The sequence below is a fragment of the Sabethes cyaneus genome, chromosome 3 (genome assembly GCF_943734655.1).
Source record: "Sabethes cyaneus chromosome 3, idSabCyanKW18_F2, whole genome shotgun sequence".
In the NCBI taxonomy this organism is placed as follows: Eukaryota; Metazoa; Arthropoda; class Insecta; order Diptera; family Culicidae; genus Sabethes; species Sabethes cyaneus.
Window position 1 is genome coordinate 137,330,615 of NC_071355.1, and position 13,353 is coordinate 137,343,967.

The following is a 13,353-nucleotide window of genomic DNA, read 5'->3' on the forward strand; positions in this document are numbered from 1 at the left end:
AACTGGATCTACCATCAGTATCTTGATTTAATGAATCAAGTAAGGAAAAGAAAAAAAATCTTTTTACAGTTCAACAACGAAAAAAGCAACTGGATCATCACACTTTTTAACAACGAACCAACATTGTTCTTAGATGACTCGAAACATCGATTTGAAAAGAGTTTCCAATACCCGGTAAGCACATCCAGTATATCCCGAATTCTTCACGTCGAGGGATATACTTGGACATGCATTGAACGCAGGGCAATTCAAGTTAAAGAAATACAGATATGCTATTTTGTAAATGAGTTATGTTCATTTAATTGGAATCTACAAAATTTGGTGATTTTGGGTGCGGTCTCAATCGATAACCGTGGAATGCTGAGGAATCGTGGATGCGCCAAAGTGGGGGAAAAATTAATCTTCCGGGAAGAATTTAACCGTAAAGCACGAGTTCTTGGTCAATCAGGAATATTAGAAACGTTTCAAACTGATAGAACGTTTACAAGATCACGTTTCATTGATTGTTGTAGGAAGTTCGCAAACAATGGATTAGTTTTTCGTCATCCAGGAGTTAACTCAGTGTGGACACTAGATGGTGCGCGAATCCATTGCGACCGTCACATAGTCGAATATCTGCGATCGTTTGGCATTTACGTTGTATGTCTTCTTCCATACGCACCCTTTTTCAATCCTATAGAGTTTATTTTCGGTTATTGTAAACGAAAGTTGTAGAGAAACAATATAGAAAACAGTTCACAAATTATGACCACTATTTCTGCGACATTAAATTCATTTTCTAATTTCGATTGTACTAAGGTTTTCCGTAAATGTGGATATATGCCGGGCGGCAAATTTAATCCTGCTAGTGGTTTGAATTAAAGTGTTGAGTCAATGGGATTTGATTTTTCAAAGAGAACTGAAATAAAGTTATGAAACGGATGGAATTGTTAGTATTTTAAATCAAATACGCTTTTAGAAAGTAAATAGAGTACCAGTTACGATTAAAACAACAAAGGTTCATTATAAGTGGTCTACGTCTGTGTAGTTGGTTACTTGTTTGGCCAGCGCTTCTTCGAAGATGTCCTCGTGTGCTTCCATGTTCTCAGACACGTCATATATAACCGATTCGTTGATAGCTTGCATTATCCGTAACGAAGTTAGGCGAAGTTTCATTGAACTTAATGCAACACAAACCTGATCCAACTTCTTCATCAACGTATCCAATTCTTCTTTAAATCCACCATTCATGTTTTGCGCGATTCTTATGTCGTTTTGCGTACTTGATAAGCATCTCTGACTTGCAGAAGGTACTGTCTTGAAAAGATGAATTAGGTGTTGAGGAGGACCTTGAAGTTTCAATTCGTCCCGTTCCAAAGCATCTTTCGTAAAAAGAAATGAAGCCCATACTGTCCAATTAATGTCTTGAGAAATATAGCATCCTTTATGTAAATTTTTCAGCTCTGTGACCAGCACAGAAACCCCTTGATTTGAAGCAGCGCCAGATCTGTCTCTTTCCTCTGGGTTTAAAAGTTGGACACCGAGGGTATCGCACATGTTCGCAGAAGTGATTGACTCGGAGTAAACATAGACAAATAAATTTACTTCCTTGTCTATGGAAGTTGAGTTTTCTGGTTTTTCCTTAAGCTACGACAATTTTTAAATTCGTTTTGATTGTTTGTCCTAGAACGTACGAAACTTATCGATTTATGCGATGGTGGGGCTTACGGTTTCTGCCCAACGTGTCGAATACATATCATCACCACCTCCCACAGCGTCAAAGATTACTTCTCTTTTTATGTGGCTTTTGCAAGTGTTCCATAAGAGCTCTAATACTTCTTCCGCTGTGTTACAGTTAACTTTAATTTTTCCTACCGATGGCCCATTTTTGTGCCCTTTGAAATTCTTTTTCAAAATATGGGCAGTAACCCGGAACATTTTCATTGGGCCGTCCTTCGCCTCTTCCTCGAAAGTAACAAGATGTCCCTCGTCTCCATCAACGACATTCTGGTTCTCATATTCTCCTAGGTCATAATCGATACCTAATGACATAAACTTCGGTGATCCTGATGGTTCATCTATCCGCTCAATTCCATGATGGCTGTCCATCTTGAAAGAATATTTTAAAGCACGATAGTAATTTGTATTAAACTTAATACATATTAGTTGATTACCCTGATAAAAATAACAATACAGAACTCTTCATCCAAATAAAATTTTCTTGATTATGCACAGTTGAAAAACAAGAATCAAAATAAACTGCTTGTCAAAATTATCTGTTTCGGTTGAAAGTGTTAAAGGGTAGTTTGACCAGTACTTGTCCGTTCAAGAGTCGGCAAATCATTTATGCATGCGGTTAATGTTTAATTAAATATTTATTATTTTTTTAGAATACAGTCACTTTAACAGCTTATGTCACTCGTGACTTCTGCGGGGTTGGGATTTGAACCCGGGTCCTCGGCGTGAATGCTAACCACTACGCCGGGACTGACCCATATTAAATATTCATTACCGTTTTCTACCAACATAAAACTGCAAAACTTTTTTTTACGAATTGAACTTTACGTTATAGAGATAGATAAGTAGAACTAATGTATTAACTTTACAAGTGATTCTGAGAAGTGTGAAAAATGTGCACTGTCAATAATTCTCGATTCACCTTTGCGCAAAACGGTATGAGAGATAGGCAGAAACGTAAATCGAAATATTTTCTCTGGAAGCACAATAACTTTAACCATTTCGTACCCTATTTCGACTTTGACGTGAGCCGCAACGTACTAACGTATGCATAAAAAATGGACTTATTTTGGGATGGCGATTAAAAAAAACTAAGACAGCTAATTGAGTTCGATAAATTTCCTATGGAAGGTAATTACCCAGCTAGCACCAACTCGTATATCAATGTACGAAAACTTTCGTAAATATCTCCAAACAAACTCAAAATCGTAACTAAAGCTGGAGAACGTGGGATCAAGTTGATTTTCTTTCGTATATAATGATAATGCCTGACATACATACGATTTTCAGCACAAAATCCTAGAGTTGTAGTACAGAGCGACTCGCGCTTAATCGGATATAAATCGTATATATCGTATATAAATACTTATATAGTCGTAACGCTCAAAATTATTCGTAATCACGTATATCGCCTCCAAAATAGTACGGATATGCCAATTTTGCGCATGAAATACGATTCATTTAGCATGTATATCTGTACGTAATGCTGATTTTTACCTTTTTTATACATATGAAAATGCTAGCTGGGTATATTAGCTTACTTGCAATAAGATTCTACGCTCTTGTGAGCGGCCTTCCGGCATTTAACCGGAACATTTGTCATGGCGGACGAAAACATGCGTGTAGGCATGTTTTTGAGTTCTTTCTTCGCTTTATTTATCAATTCCTCCTCAGTTTTCGCGACAAAATTGTTGGAGTAGATCTTACGCTTCAGGTTTGCCCAGAACTACTCGATGGGACGCAGCTGGGGGACGTTGGGCGGGCTCGCCGACTTGGGTACCAGCCGCTCCATCTCCTCCAATGATCGCTTCGGTATTTGGCCAAAATACCGCATCTTCGCCCTTATGGTATTTCTAGATGAACGACGCAACTTCTGGCAGGCACTGCGTACTATAAATTTCCCCGTTCACGGCCTGTCTGGAGCGAAAGAAGAGCGGCTTTGACATCCCCTTCTCGCTGATTGTCAGCCTCAGCAGCACATTCTTGGGTGTGAAACAAACTTTACCTTGGAGCTCACATCCTTCGTGGGGTAAGTAAAATACGAAGATACGTTCCCTGCCAGTCGTTGCCATCCAGGGTGAGATAGGTTTCGTCATCCATCACCACTGCCACGTCGCGATTCGCCGGAAAATCGTCTTGACCATCTTATTCAGCCACGTCATTGCCAGCAGCTCCGAGACCAGTGGACGGAACTGCCCGTTCCTGATATGTATATCCATGTTCGCCAGGTATTTTTCACTGTTTGGCCGGTTGCACCGATCTTCCGGCCAAGCGCACGCAGCGACGTAGCCACTTTTCCCTCGGTCTGCCTCTTCAGCATCCTTTGGAACTACTTGTCGCTCAGGGTCGTCGGCCGTCCGGAACCGGGTTTTCTTTCGATACTCTGATTGTTGTCCAATACTGCCAAGATGTTTTAGATGGCGGAGCGGGTGTATCCGGCGTCCACAAAATGCCGCACGATGTCCGTTTTCGACGCGATGGGGTACCGTTCTTTGAACGCGCACACATCTGAGCGGAGTCTTCACTGTTTTCGCTTTCGCGGTTACAGTTCAACTGATAGGATTTTTTGCAAGTAAGCTAATCTAATTACCTTCCATAGGAAATTTATCAAACTCAATTAGCTGTCTTAGTTTTTTTACTATCATCCGAAAAAGGTCCATTTTTTAATGCATACGTTAAAACGCGCTTTACGATACTAGCTAGTAGTTTTTAAGTGGTCAGTAAGATGAAGAAATCTGTTGACTTTAATAAATTAAACTGATAAACTAAGCATTTCTATTCGAGCATTTGTTGGCATTTGTTTTCGATTCCCTCCACTTGCAATTTTGACTGACATTCTAATAATTATACGTTAGGTAGTTTTGTCTTTGTTATGTAAAGTCACTATTTTTATTGAAGACAAATTGTACATAAATATGCAGTATGATTTCATTTAAAACTATTTTATAATGTTTGTGTTTACAGTCGGCGATGAATAGCTTTTTTGAATACCTATTTAGAATTCCCATTGGTATATTTTTGTAGTTTAATGTTCCTAAACACCACAATAAAAATAACAACAAACCCTTCTACCGAAACCGAATAACAAATCACGTTGACTTACTTCACTTCTCTCCGAAACATGAAATGAGCTTTCATCCGCATAATGATTATAATATTTTGGAGATTATAGCCCATTTGAACGATTAATTTTAGTCTATGAAGGATAAGCCCGGAAACAAAATACTTAACGTTTGCTTTACGAAGTCCGTGCATTTCAAAGCTGATTAAGTTCTTATGACCTTTCTGTATAAATTGGATTACTTGAGGGAAATTTTGCACATTTTGTGGCTATCGGAAGCAACGAAGTATCCTGCTGATGTATCCGAGATTGCGCAGATTAACTTCCAGTGCTAGTTTTGTTGCCGGTGCTGCAAAGTACCACGTAGAATCCTGGATGATTTCTTAATTACCGATGACGACCTCGTAGAAAGGTTCAATATTTTTATGTTTATACAACTTAACAACCGAAATTTTCATGCTAACAATTTGGTTTCATCGGAAAAAGAGGGATACCCGTCCAAAGGACCTCATATGCAGATAACGCGGTCGGGTTCGGCAATCTCACTGAGAGCGCTAGTCCTTCTGGATGGGCAGTAGGTACCAAAATAATAATTTCGTTCTGCTCTGTTGGTGTGGCTTCACTGGTGCTTTGAAAAATGAAGTTATATTGCTACCGAAAGGTTGAGCAATACAAAAAAGCAAACCTATCTATAAGTCCTGGTTGGTTTTGTCACAGTTGAAATTCGTTGCGAAGGGATGCCTTTGAGAAGGTTTACCAACTAACCCCTAGCTAAGAACAATATTTATGAACAATCTCAGCATGTTGTACTGAGAGGAAGCGTTATGAGCTAAACCGTGATACACTATGGCAGTGCAGAGGAAACGAGCACAGTGAACATACGATTTTAAATACGCTTAATTATATTATCAATGTCAGTAGTTTCTATATTGAAGTTTACAATTGCATACGTTTTACACTATTTAAATATAATTCTACTATGTGTATTTTATTCAATGACAGATACGTATTTCGCCTACGACTTGCAGGCTTCCTCAGTGTCTGTTTTCGAACTAAATTAGCCAAAGCAATTTTACAGTTTTTATAGGAGCTTAAGGTTCCTTGCTGCTGGTATACAAAAGGTGATAGGTAAAGCTAAGGGTAAAGTTTCTTATTTTTTATTTTTAGGTTTCGTATTCTACTAAGACGCTCCAAAAACTTCAGACTATTTAAATAAGCTAATGAGCTACGAGAATAAATTATTGCATCAGCTTTAATATTGCAACACGTGAGAATAAAAACTTCAACACCATTTTCCTCAAAATCAGGTTTTCAAAGTCAGTACCATAAATATCTCCAGAACAGATTGAGGAATTCACTTGCTTCATTTTTTTATTTCAAAACTTATGAAATTATCTAGTGTTCGACCCATCCTTTTTTGATATTGCAATTATTGACTTGCGTTTGAATTCAAAAAAAGTGGAATCGATGTGTCTTTCGCAATATCGAGAGAAAAAAAAATTGAAATGGGACAAAAACATGGTGTTAAAAGTCGTACGCGCCCTTAGGCTCATGGAAGGGCTGTAAAATCCGATAAGTACCGTAATTTTACAATTCTGCCACAGTGGCCAAGAACATGACGAATAATAATTTCTTAATATTGCTTCAACTACTGCGGTACATCTCTGTTTCTAGTTATCCTTCTCCCTTAAATACCTTTCGAGTTTTTTTTTTATTTCGTTCACTCATACATTACACAAGACGGTCTAACAGAGTAACTAAATTGCTACATCTATCGAGTTTTCTCAGAAAAGTCGAATCAAAATATTTTGCAGTTACCGTCGCACCACTAAATGGTTGTAAATAAGAAGGATCGTATATACCTACAAAGTGTTTTTTTTTTTACATTTTAAGGAGTTGTAAAATTATGGCATGTGAAGGTAATAAAAAATGGTTAAGCAAAGACCGCAGTATAAAACTATTATCGGTTGCGTTATAGATAGCAATAGAATCCGTTTTCATGCATGAAATATTCCCTCTTACAGTTTAAGAAATAGTTTCAAGAACGAAAAACAACAATTGAATGTTTTAAAAATTGTTACCTAATGCCTAATCTGCGGAAACATTGTTGAAGAATTTTTAATATTTTCTAATTTTTTTAAATTTTTAGCTTGAACCATGAATAACCTTTTAGTTGACAGTAGTACAATGGCTTGACCAAAAAATAGTCGAGTATTCGATTAGTTTATGCTGCAAGTCTTCCAAACGATTTTTTAAACTTACCTGTTTGATTGGTTAATTAACTTCTACTGTTACTTTTTTGTATCGTTACTCTCTTTCTAGTGTATAATGTCATTTACATTTGTCCAGTATTCCTAAGTGAACTAACAAATAAAATCGTCGGAGTAACCTCTTAGTTTCATTATTGTCATTTTTCGGTTGTACTGATTTATAATAACAAACAAGAATCAGGACAAACTTTAAATAAAAGTAAGAAAGGTTGCTTAGTTGAACAGGACATATTGAGCTGTAAAGAAAAGAACCCAATTTTATGTCAAATAGAAGCTATCCTTTGAATTCGCTATGTAAGCACAAATCGATCTCTTGTACTCTCATGGAACTGCCATATGGAAAGTTTGTGAAGATTTGGTGCAAAGTTTTGTCTATCCTTTTCACTCTTTAACAAACCTGTGCATCGACTTTACAAATCGAACAAACTTGGGAAGGTGGCAGCACCGTTTCGCGCACATAGCGAATTGGTTGATTTAAAGATTGCTATAAACTACCATCAGTGGCATACTGACATAGTAACTGGCGTGCTAGGCAGGATAATTGCGGCTAATAATCTAATTCAGTAATAATGTACTGAGAAAGTGTTGTCAAATTTACGGACGAAACGTGCAAAATCCGTCGGGCATATTATTAACATCAATAGTTTTCATAAGAAGGTCGCTGGAGTTTTAAACAAATTTGAGGCAAAAGACATTTGAATTTAGTAGCTCATAAACCAACCAAACAAGTGCGGCTTGAGCTAAATTAAACAAGCATGATTTATGATAGGTTGAAAGACTGTCGGCGGAATGCTTGTTTGACGCTGATTTAGTGTTTTGATTGGAAACATTCAAACTCAATCAAGGTGCTGCTTTAACGCGTTGGGCAATAAGCAAGAGCGTTTATTTCCCATCATGTCTATGTACTAGCTGAAGTCAACGGAAAACGGTGTTTCTAAAAGGTGTGGTTATTTTTAATCTTCCTTTTCGAAGATTCAATGGAAAATTGTTTTTGAAACGGTGGGGTGCGAGTTGCCTGAAAGAGACGAACCGATGCGGCATCGCTTTTGGCGGTTCCCTGACTGAAGGGAGACGTGCATGAAAATCTTATAAATTGACAATTAGTACGGCAGCCACTGGAATCTAAATAAATTAATTCTTTCTCTTTTCAACTAGAAACATTGGGAGTCTCCGAAGCAGTGAAAACGAATTAGGGTTATTTAATGCTTAAGTGCGACAATAAGAGAGTGTAAGTTTGAGCTGGTCAAGCTGCGGATTTTATGCATCTATTGTTCCTGAAATGTAAATAGGGGAATTGTGTATAACGTGCCCCCACCTGGCTAATTTGCCCCCCCCCCTTCGTTTTTCTCTAAACAAGCGAAATTACTCCAGTTCCGTACAAAAACACGAATCCACTAGTAGATTTTCGCGTTGTTATATTACCCGCCCAGTCTGGATCAACATAACTGAGTAGGCGATCACTTTTTACTCCGAACGTCAATTTTCAGTTTCGGGTGGCATACAAAAATTTTATTCCATACTCGTTTAGCAGCCGACCAGTCCGCTTCGGTTGGACCTGAAACCGTTTGTCCAAGGATGGACATGCAAACTGAGATATTCGGACGATCGTTTACTTGACCAAACTCGTGACTTTAGTCATGACCTTGAAATGCGGTCAGGCATATATTAATTTTTTTTTTTTTGAAACGATGATTCTACAATTGATGAAGGGGCGGTAAGGGAAAGTAATGAAGAAGGATTTTTTTTTCTTTTCCGGGATTGAAGGGGAAGGGTGGAAAGGAAGGGGGGGGGGGTAATAGGTAGCTATGCTTAACAAGTTGTCGTTGTGACTCCTATCTTTTGTCCAATGCTGGAAGGTGCATGGGTCGAACCAAGCTGTAATCAGAGATTATAACCGGATTTGAACCCACAACACCTGCCAGGGCGTGTCGCTCACTGGTACCCGTGTACCTTTCCAGCACCTCTGTGGTTCAAAGGTACACGGGTACCAGTGAACGACACGCCCTGGCAGGTGTTGTGGGTTCAAATCCGGTTATAATCTCTGATTACAGCTTGGTTCGACCCATGCACCTTCCAGCATTGGACAAAAGATAGGAGTCACAACGACAACTTGTTAAGCATAGCTACCTATTACCCCCCCCCTTCCTTTCCACCCTTCCCCTTCATTCCCGGAAAAGAAAAAAAAATCCTTCTTCATTACTTTCCCTTACCGCCCCTTCATCAATTGTAGAATCATCGTTTCAAAAAAAAAAAAGATCGTTTACTGTAACATACAGAAGCACACCTACAAGACTCCTGTATTTTTCATTATCTTCAAGCGGTTTGCTTTTTCCGGGATCATTGTAATCAAGGTTAATCTAGAGAGATTTTCTGATGTTCAAATTAGTTTATCACCCCCGCTGGGTTACCCTTGACGATCATCGAAATTTTCAAAGCGGAAACAATTGAATGTGCATAAACAACGTCGATGGTTGCTAACTAATCGCTCCACGCACTTCTGTTCTACAAACTGTGAAAACTAGGTCACCTATTTTAACTCACCTTGATTGTAATATCCGATGTCCATCGGAGTTTTAGCTGGTTTAGCATGAACAAGTCCATATTTTTCCGCAAGATTGGTGATGTACCGCTGCAAGGTAATTGAAAAGATTCCGTTTTCAAAACCGATTTCCATTCCCAGGAAACTCTTCAAGTCGCCCAATTCAGTTACCTCAAATTGTTTCTTCAGTATGGAATACACGTCAGAAATCGTGGAACTTTCTTCCGAAGCAACTAGAATGTCATCTACGTAGACCACAACGTAGACCCACTTCGAAGCGACAAGTTTGCAATACAAGCATGGATCCGCCTTTCCTTGTTCAAATCCGGCATCAAGAAGAACCGTATGTAACCGCTGATTCCAACAACGGGTCGACTGCTTCAAACCGTATACAGCATCCGTTCGCTAATTGCACGAATGAGGCGATGCGACTAGCGAATTTCGTTTTTTAATTGCACGATGGCTGCCAATATTTATTGTAAAACGTGATGCGTTATCACCGTAAAGAACTCTTCAGAGGCATTCACAAGTGCACTAGATTTAGGGAAAAACATTTAAATCTTTACAAACGAACCAATAGCTTAGTGAATAGGTGTCCAATTCGTCAAAGTTTAGCAAGATTTGTATTAATTTGTTTGTAATATATCTACGTAATGCAGAGAGAGAGAGTTTTTATTCGGCAACGCTGCATTTTTGTTTATAGCAACCAACTAGGAAACCACGTGTAGTTTGACAGATAACTGTTTTTTAATTGCCCGATCGTGCAACTAGCGGACGTGCAATTAAAAGACATTGCGATTAGAGGACGTGCAATTAGCGCACGAGTGCTGTATGCTTTTCCGTAGGTGACAAACAGCTTTTTCCTTTCCTGCAGCAATGAAACCTGGCGGTTGCTTCATGTAGATCTCCTCTTCCAAGACACCATAAAGGTAAGCTGTTTTTATATCAAAATGCTTTAAAATCATACTTCTGCAACTGGCTACAGCAAGAAGAACCCGCAAAGTGGTATTCCGCAACACATGAGCGAACGATTCATTGTAATCAACGCCAAAACGTTGGTTAAAACTTTGTGCTACGCGTCTGGCCTTGTGCCTTATAAACTCTCCTGCTGCATTACGTTTTAGTTTGAAACTCATTTACAACCTACAATTTTTCGGTTTGGTGGGAGTCAACTAATTCCCACGTACCATTCACTTCATGGGACTTAATTTCGTCTTCCATTGCAGATAGCCAATCCTCTTTAAAATACCTGGGTTGCACTTCCCGAAAACTGATGGGTTCAATCTCGATGTCTTGAATTAGATGCATCTCTTCACAAAACCGCTTCGCTGGCACACCAATATTACGGCGCGATGATCTTCGTGGAAACCCGATGGCTAACTCCTCTTCGCTTGACGTCTCTTCGTAACGTGAAGACTCCTCCTGTCCCCCTGCAAGATCGTCAAAAAAATCATCTGGCATTACAGGAACATCATCCTCCCGTGGCTCAAAATTTACATCTAGAAAATTCGGTATTTCTTGTTGGTCTTGGACTATTCTTTGAGTAATTTCGCTGCCAACAAACTTTGCATCTCTACTCACAATAATCGAGTTTTTGGCTGTATCGAGGAGCGCTGTCGGTAAACGATTTTGTAAGCTGTAACTATCGCTTCACCCCAATACTTTTTGCTCATTTTATCCTCCACCAGCAAACACCGCATCATATCGTTCAAACTGCGATTTTTGCGTTCAGCAATACCTTTTTGTTGGGGACTATATGGCACTTTCTGTTGCAAAAAGATACCGCTACCTTGCAGAAAATGCTACAGCGATTTCCCTGAATACTCGCCACCACCATCAGCACGAATAATTTTTGGCTTCCTTCCAAACTGCACTCAAAATAAATTTCACGTCGAAATTATAGGAAAAGTTATGTGAATATTTTCCATCCAGCTTTTCCTGTACTATTTACGTGGTTTTCAGGTAGTTCGCACGCATACTAATGCGTTAACGTGAAAATCAGATATATTATTTTTTCCAATAACAGTCAGCTGAAAATGACGTAACTGCCTGTAGAGAAATTTACGTGATTTTTCACGAGGAAAGGACGTGCGGATTATTTTGAGTGTGGTTTTCTACTAGCTTCACATACTCTATGATCTTCTCTCCAGCATCGTTTTTATGTTTCAACAAGTAGATCATAGTACAGTGATACAAATCCGTATTCGTACGACACCTTGCAGATTTCGTTTTTCTACATTTGAAAGTTTTACAGAAATTTTAGGGACATGTTATTCAAGTAAAATCTGAGTGTCAGCTGTTAATTTTAAGGTATGATATATGGTTTTGGAAAAATGGTTTTTATTTATCTGAAAAAAATATTGTAAATTTGCGTGTGAAAAAATTAACTCAAATTCATATTCGTACGGGCTTCGAATTAACCATTTTGATTTCGCAGATGTGACTTAATTTCAAAGATTAGCATTTAGTATAGTATCCCTTGCTCATTGCAACTGCCTTTAGTCGTTTTGGAATGCTCTCTACCAGTTTTTTCGTGTATTCGGTGGGAATTTGGTCCCGTTCGTCCATCAAGTACTTTGTAAGATTGTTTTTGTTAGAAATTTTGATGGTTTCTAACTTTTTTGTCGAAATATTCCAAAAGGTTTTCAATGGGATTGATGTCTGGAGATATTGTGGTAGAGTATCAATAAGTTTTGAGCAGTTGTAAAGTAACCATGTGGGTTTCTTAAGTGCTTTGTGCTATGGGTCATTGTGTCGGTTAAACTTGAACCTCTAATCAAATTCCATTTTTTTGGCACTTGGCTTCAAGTTTTGCTTTAAAATGTCTAAATAGACATTTTGATCCATTATGCCATCGATTAAGACTAAATTGCCAACACCTTTAGCCGTAATCCACCCGCTTAACACCACTCCACCCCGCCGTGTTTAACCATTGCTTTCAGATTTTTTACGTTTAGTTCATCGTTTGGCTTTTCCCATACAAAACGACGGAATATATAGTAGAGTAAGGAGGGGTAAAAGTACGATGCGGGTAAAAGTGCGATTCAATGATTTATCAGTGCGGATTCCGAGTAAATTGACTACATTGGCATGGATGGGTGAGTACTTTGACAGCTTAAATCCATCATAAACATTTGTTGTTTACGAATCATAGTGGCTGAGTTATGGGTAAAAGTTATTTTAGAACGGTTTTGATGTAATATTTCGTTGTACGGCAAATACGATATCAACAGGAGGATATTACTTATTCACAAATTGTAACAGCGTTTTACATCACTCAGATATCTCTCTTGAAATTGCGGTGAGAAGAATTTGCAAAATATATGTTGCTTTTCCATAATTTAATCAAACCCCGTCAAGCGCCTAGCGGGGCAAAAGTTCGATTTATTGACGGGGTAAAAGTTCGATTCATGGATCGAGAATCTAACTCATTTTACTGACGGGACGACGACACTATGCAAGTCCTTGCGACTTGTAAGGTACTGCGGGCGACGCTGCTCGTCCGTCAGCGTTATAGCCGCGATTCTCAACGGGGTTGTTCGGGGAAAGGAGTTCTAGTTCTATCACGGAGCGAAAAAATTCGTTTGTTTCAAACGAAATTTTTATAACAACCTAAAAATATTTTTGTTTCGAAACGAAATGCTATTTGAATCAATAAAATAACAGTTTCGCTTTTCCATAATTTAATCAAACCCCATCAAGCGCCTAGCGGATTAAAGGTGCGACTCACGGACGGGGCAAAAATGTATAGCTTATATACAGCTTTT

General features: G+C 38.6%; 1 pseudogene; it reads right to left on the reverse strand.

Annotated features, from left to right (window-relative positions):
* Positions 1 to 1,002: 1,002 nt before the first annotated feature.
* On the reverse strand, positions 1,003 to 2,088 carry LOC128740182 (uncharacterized; annotated as a pseudogene).
* Positions 2,089 to 13,353: the final 11,265 nt, after the last annotated feature.